Raw genomic sequence first — 7,500 nt, forward strand, 5'->3', positions numbered from 1 at the left:
ATTGTCGTTTCATTGTTCAGTTTTATTGCCGTTTTATTGTTCAGTGTTTTATTGTCGTTTTATTGTTCAGTGTTTTATTGTCGTTTTATTGTTCACTTTTAATGTCGTTTTATTGTTCACTTTTAATGTCGTTTTATTGTCTTACAAGTCTTTTATCATTTTAATAAATAATTTTACGCATGATGAGTTTCCCCCTTAACCTGTGAGTATCAGTGGAAATCATAATTAATGACAGTTGGTTACTTTATTAAATGCGTTGGAGATTTCTCCCCGCACACGCCTCTCCTCGGCTTACTCACGCTTACCGACCTTTATATTCTCGCCACAACCATATACACCACACACACGCACCATACACATCCACACAAACTATCGCTCCTTTCCTGCATCGCCTTCTACACTATCCCTCTTCCCACAAACAACATCCGTTCCCATACGGCAACTAAATGGGTGGTGGCAGTCACGCTACTTTTACACTCTTAGGCGAGATATAATTGCAATCGCAGTTCACTACAACTGCGCCACTATCATGTATTTGGTGCCGAGCGGCGGGACGAACTGAAAGTAAAGTAATCAACTTGATGAGATACTCCAGATCATGCGAAAGTAAATGAGCGTAACGAGCCCAAACTAGCGCTGGTAAACAAAGATGCTCCACTGTTAATTAGAGCTGAGCAACTACAGGTAAAAGTCAACGAGTAGTTTTAAACGTTAATTGTTTGTGGCATCTCATTCGGTATTCGTTTTCTTATTTGGTATTTGCGTTTTTAGTTTCATTTCTTACTCTTTTAAGTTCTGTATCAATTTTAATTAGTTAATTACGCAATGAGAAAGCGAACTAGGCAAACACTTGATGAGCAACCCATCCCCGGGACATCAACAGCGAGTTCACCGCGGTCAGCTGAAGTATCGCGTGATACATCTGTGCAGCTCCGAGAAAATTTAGACCTCCCCATGTACGAAGAACTAAGTCAGAGGTGTCAGCAGCTGAGTGATCAGCTCGCTGCCATGCAGGAACGATATGCCGCATTAGTAGAAAGCTATGGCGCTCACAGTAATGGTAACAGCAATGGTAATAATAACAGCAATGGTAATGGTAACAGTAATGCTAATTCTAATTCTGTTTCACCTTCAGTGGAATTTGTTATTTATAAAGATTCTGTTCCGCCTTTCAAAGCCGAAACCCCTGCTTCACAGCCTCTAAAACGAAATCAGGAGGTCGAGTCCTGGATTCGACATGTCGAGAATGGGACACAACCGCGGACAGACGAGGCATATATTCGAGCTGCCAGGAGTTCATGTCGGGGCACAGCTGATCTCATAGTGAACTCGCCTATTTTCGATGGCATAGTTTCATGGGTAGAATTTAAAGAAAAATTAAGACTTAAATTCAGGGGTACATGCTCGTCAACTGATTTCCATAACCATCTGAGTGGATTTAAATTGGCTCCAGGGCAAGCACCTATTGACTTCTTTGTAAACACTGAATCCGTTGTTTACCAGGGTGTACGAGACTATCCGAGATCAATAGGGATACCGGACGAACTTATCCGCCGGGTGTTCCTTCAAGGCTTGCCACACTGGTTAAGGGAAGCGTTAGCCCTGAAAGAGGAGGAGCCTCTTCAGATTCTGGTAGATGCTGCACAGAGATGCTGGAGCATACGCATGAATCACGTTAAAAGTGCAGGCAGCCAATTCAAATCTAATGAGATGTCACGTGCGCGTAAACAATCCCCTATGTACTGCTCGTTGCATCATACAAATACCCACAATACCAAAGATTGTAGGGGGAGGCAGAATGTTACGCCAGGTACCATAAACCCATGAAAATGTTATACCTGTAATGAGGCGGGTCATATCTCCCGGAATTGTCCCTTTTCCTCCGCCCGCGGGACGCGCCCATTCCCAGCTTCCCGTGCGGCAAACACAGAGGGAATTTAGAAGTGAATGTAGTAAAGATTCAGCCATGATATCACCCATAAATGATCACATCAAAATAGGAAGACCTCTTATATCTCTGAAGGTCAACGGAATTATGTGTACATGCTTCATTGATACTGGGTCGGAAATAACACTAATGAAGAACGAGCTGAAAGAGAGAATGAATCTTCAGTCAGTCAGACCTTCGTCTCGCACGTTACGAGGTGCTTCAGGCCACTCGTTTCGCGCGGTCGAGGTCGTAGCCTTATCCTTTTCCCTTAGCGAGGATGTTAAATGCAAACACGATGTAACTATCGTATCGGAGGAAGTCAGGTTCCCAGGCGATATTCTAATTGGTATAGATTGGTTAAGAAGGTTCAATTTTAAGATAGTCTCTTTTCATTCTCCACAGAGGAATTATATCACGTTGAACGGGGTAAGAGTCCGTATGACATTTAGTGACACCCCATCCTTAAGTATCAAAATGTTACATGAGCGTCGTATGCCAAGTTTGTTGTTTGATAATGATGGTACTACGCCTGTATTCTGTGCTGAGACCGTAGTTTGCCCGCCACAGACGGGAAGATTCGTGGCAGGGGTAGTTTCACCCAGCACGAGGATGGATGCTATTGTCACGGGCAAAACAGCCCAGGTATTAATTCCCCGTAGCCTAACACAGGTGTCGCAAGGTCGGGTAGCCATTTGGGTCGTAAACGACCGTAAGCTTCCAGTTATTTTGCAACAAGGAGCGCACATCGCTTTTGTTGAAAAGATTGATAAAGTCTTTGAATCTGCCGATTGTCCTGGTTCGATGTTGGGTAATGACTTGGGTAATGAGTGTCATGATCCTGACACTACCCGTCGTGTTGGTGATTTTACAGATTGTTCTTATAGTAATGGTTTGGTTTCTGAATGTTCTGGTGATGGTTCTTTTAATATGGTTGATGTTTTAGATTTTAATGATTTAGATTTTAATGGTTTGTGTTTTACAGGTGCTGATAATTCAGCGAGTTTTCTAGATTTTACGGATTCTTTTGATGCACAGCACGGTATCGCTGATTTTGGTTACGCCGCTGAGGACTTTGATGTTTTTCCTCCCGTGAGTACGGACGTATTGCCCATCTCCACTCCCTCGGGTGAGTCCTTCATTCAGTCGGCTAGGCTTGATCATCTTGGCTCGCACAGACGAAATCAATTAATGGCAATATTACAACGCCATGCCATTTTATTCGATGAGTCAGCACCATTGGGTAAAGTACCGCACATTAAACATCGTATCCCCACAGCAGATGCCGACCCGATTCGCACTCGCCAGTGGAGATTGCCGGAGAGTGCGCGTGTCACGATTCGCAACGAATGCGATAAGATGCTGAGGGAAGGTGTCATTTCACCATCGACATCTCCTTGGTTGTCTCCCGTGGTGCTGGTAAAGAAAAAGGATGGAGGTATACGTTTCTGCGTCGATTATCGACGTCTAAATAGGGTCACCACTTCAGATGCATACCCCATGCTAAGGTTAGACCAGATGATAGACGAGTTGTCAGGGACACAGTGGTTTTCAGCTCTTGATGCCAAGTCCGCCTACTGGACAATCGAAGTAGATCAGAGGGATAGGAACAAAACCGCGTTTAGTGATGGCTTCAGACTATTTCATTTCAATCGTATGCCTTTTGGCTTGGCCACAGCTCCTAGCACATTTCAACGAGCTATTAATGCAGTGTTAAGTTCAGTTTTGGGGAAGCATGCATTAGCCTACTTAGACGATGTCGTCATTTATTCAAGATCTTTTGATGAGCATCTATCTCATCTTGACGAGGTTCTTGGCCTCTTAGCTCAGGCAGGATTCCGTTTGAATGTTGCTAAATGTCAACTAGCAGTTAATTCTTTTAAATTTTTAGGTTTCCTCATTACCCCACAGGGAATATCGCCCGATCCTGAGAAGGTGGAAGCCATCTCGAGGATGCAACCTCCGCGGACTGTGAGGCAAGTCCGTCAGTTCTTGGGTGCCACCGGCTTCTTCAGAAAGCACGTGGATAATTACGCTACGTTGGCGGCCCCATTAACTCGACTCTTGCGGAAGGACGAGAAATTCGTGTGGGGAAATGAGCAACAGAAAGCCTTTGAAGATTTGAAACACAGGTTGGTCACGGCGCCTGTATTGCGTAAGCCTAATTTTGAAAGGTCATTCGAGGTGCACTCGGATGCTTCAGGGGTAGCAATAGGGTCCTGCTTGATGCAAAGGGACGAGAAGGGTATTCCCCAGGCTGTTGCTTACTATTCGCGAAAGTTGCGAGACTCAGAACGAAACTATCCAGTAATTGATTTAGAGGCACTAGCAGTAGTAGAGTCGGTACGCCATTACAATGCATATCTCTATGGCCGCCCTTTTACCATCTATACCGACCATAGACCTTTGGTTTACGTGTTTAAACAGCCGACAAAATCAGTTAGGATGACGAGGTGGAGCCATGAACTCTCCTCGTACAACTACGACATAAAGTATAAGCCAGGGGCATTACACCACTTGCCAGACCTATTAAGTCGTAAAGTAGACGCTATCGATGCGGCGTTTGATTCACAGCAGGTGGCCGAGGCACAGCAGAATGATCCGCTGTGGAATGAGATCATTTTCTATCTCCAGGAAGAGAGGGCACCGAGGAGGAGGATTCCGCTCCCGCTCGATGAATTTGAGTTGAGAGAGGGCCTCCTATATCATAATCGTGTTTTACCAGAGAGGGTGATACAACAGCTAGTCATCCCTCGAGCTTTAAGAGGTAAAGTACTTGAGACCGTCCATTGTGATAAGTCTGCTGCTCACCCTGGTATATTTCGAACATATTGCAGGCTCAGAGACAGGTATTACTTCCCACAAATGTTGTCAGAAGTTCGTAGGTTCGTACGATCGTGTGTCCAATGTCAGAGGAGGAAGGGTCTTGCTTCCAGGCAAGCTCCTCTTGCTTCTATGCCTGAGGTATCTCAGCCATTTGAGAGAGTCTCAGCAGATCTTGTAGAGATGGTAAATTCAGCCAGAGGACATAGGTATGTTTTGGTCATCATCGACCACTTCACGCGGTATTTACAGCTTGTACCATTAGAGAACAAAGAGGCTGGTACAGTAGCTGATGCTTTTATTAATAATTTTTTTACTTTGTTTGGTCCACCTCGGACACTTTTAACTGATAATGGTAGTGAATTTTCAAATAACCTTTTTAAACAAGTTTGCCAAATTTTAGAAGTAAAAACTCTGTACACCACGTGCTACCATCCACAGGCAAATGGGATGGCCGAAAGGGTCAACAGGGTCCTGAAGGACTCCTTGGCCACTCTTGTGGGTCAGCATCCGCAAGACTGGGACCGGATGCTTCCGTATGTCAGGTTCGCTCTCAACACGTCGGTACACAGGAGCGTGAATCAGACGCCTCTGTATCTCCTCACGGGACGAGATGGATATTTCCCCGCTAACCTCACGAACTACCAAGAAGCTGACGAGGACGCTGCAAGAATGTTAAGAAATGGCCTTCGCGAAGCTCGTGATGCTGCCGTTCAGAGCGCCAGGGACGCCAGAGAGAGGTGGGCTCGCGATTATGACAAGAAAGTGAGGACCAGGTTTCGCCCACAGGTGGGAGAGCTCGTCTTGGTTCGACTCATCCGCCCGATACGACAGCGACGCGTAGCAGCCTTGGCGCCGAAATGGAGTGGACCTGTGAGGATTCTCAAGCAGATCGGACCCGTCAACTACGTCGTGCAGGACCCCTTCATGCCGCACCAGGAATTAAAGGTCCACATCAACCAACTGCGGAAGTACGTGCCTCGAGATGAATTCCGCTTTGCTGAACCGCCGAGACCCGAGGAGGAAGCTGATGATCCCGATCAGACGGCCGATGATCAAGATGACCACCTTCGCTCCGAGGATGAAGACGATTTGGCAGACCCAGGAATCCCGGGCCCGAGCAGAAGGAGTGTATGACCAGACGAGGAGGTGTAAGCATTCCAGGCATGGGTCGTGAGTCTTACCAGGTTCTATGGGGAGTCAGTCATGGGTCGTGGGCACCATTATGATCATGTCACTTTCCCGTATAAATTTCCGCAAATCATTTCACGTAAAACCTATATTCATTTACCTTCTCTTGTTGCAGTAAGTCCTGGAAGTGCTTCGCCGCAGTACCTACCTCTTGCCTCGGATCCTCATCTTATTACAACCATATTGTTTCTAAGCACGTCAACCAGGGATTGCCGCGCTTGTAGGGGGAGGAGTTGTAGTGGACGACGTCGAAAAGTACGTCGTCGCACTCCAGGAAATGCCAAAAACCCCAAATCTCTCATTTTTAACCTCTCCCACAGGCGTGGTATTGAAAATATATGAACCCGGGGTGGCAACACTCCACTGGCCGCGAGGTGGCGACATTTTACCTTGTATTTTCACATGGAACAATTGGGGAGACCATTGAAAATTGGCATCGTCTCCCTTGCATCCCCCTCTTTGAGAAGCCACGGACTTCGGCCATCCATACTTCGCCGAAGCTGAAAGAACGAACTGTTTATCCCTGCCAGCGAGGAGGATGCTCGCGCGCGGCGTGTTGCCACACCAGCACCTTTTATTATTATTTTAATAAACCTTATTTTTGTATGATTTTTTTTATGGCACCTTTCTCACCTCCTACATCACGACCTCAGATGGATTTTAACCCTCAGTAAGCTAACATTTAAACATATTTATTATTTTATTTCACTTTTAATAATGAAATCAGAACCCAATTCATTTTATTTTTTTTTGTCTAATTTTATTTCTAATCTTTATAATGGGTTGCTTTTAATTACTTTTATTTGCTACTTTTAATTCATCAAATTTTATATATGGCCATAACTGATACGATGGTTCTTTTTAACGTAAAGTTTTATTTCGATTTCAATAGTTAATTATATTTTTATCAAGTGCTATTATAGAAGTATCTCCTTTTTATAGTTTTGTTGGATTTTAACATGAATTTTATTAAAGTTAGTATTAGAGGAAAACCCTGATTTTAGCTTACTCCCGCGTAAGAACTGACGTGGGAGGTCAGACGGACTAACTCAGGGGATTCGAGGGTTGGTCGTGACTCGGACTGCTAGTGAGGGAACCCCGGAACGGGCATTCCCCTTTTTCCAAAGATAAGTGGTCGTGGAGGTACTTGACTATAGGAGGTGAGAAAAGTTTGCTAAGTCATTTGTTCGGAGAAGTGACCTTATGATCTCGGTGCCAGTCCATTTATGGTTTTATTTCTTTTGTGATTTTACCAGTGCTTTTTAAATTATTTTACCGTTCAGTGTTTTATCTTTCGTTCAGTGTTTTATCTTTCGTTCAGTGTTTTATCTTTCGTTCAGTGTTTTATCTTTCGTTCAGTGTTTTATCTTTTGTTCAGTGTTTTATCTTTTGTTCAGTGTTTTATTGTCGTTTCATTGTTCAGTTTTATTGCCGTTTTATTGTTCAGTGTTTTATTGTCGTTTTATTGTTCAGTGTTTTATTGTCGTTTTATTGTTCACTTTTAATGTCGTTTTATTGTTCACTTTTAATGTCGTTTTATTGTCTTACAAGTCTTTTAT

Source organism: Penaeus vannamei, chromosome 33 (assembly GCF_042767895.1).
Source record: "Penaeus vannamei isolate JL-2024 chromosome 33, ASM4276789v1, whole genome shotgun sequence".
Taxonomy (NCBI): domain Eukaryota; kingdom Metazoa; phylum Arthropoda; class Malacostraca; order Decapoda; family Penaeidae; genus Penaeus; species Penaeus vannamei.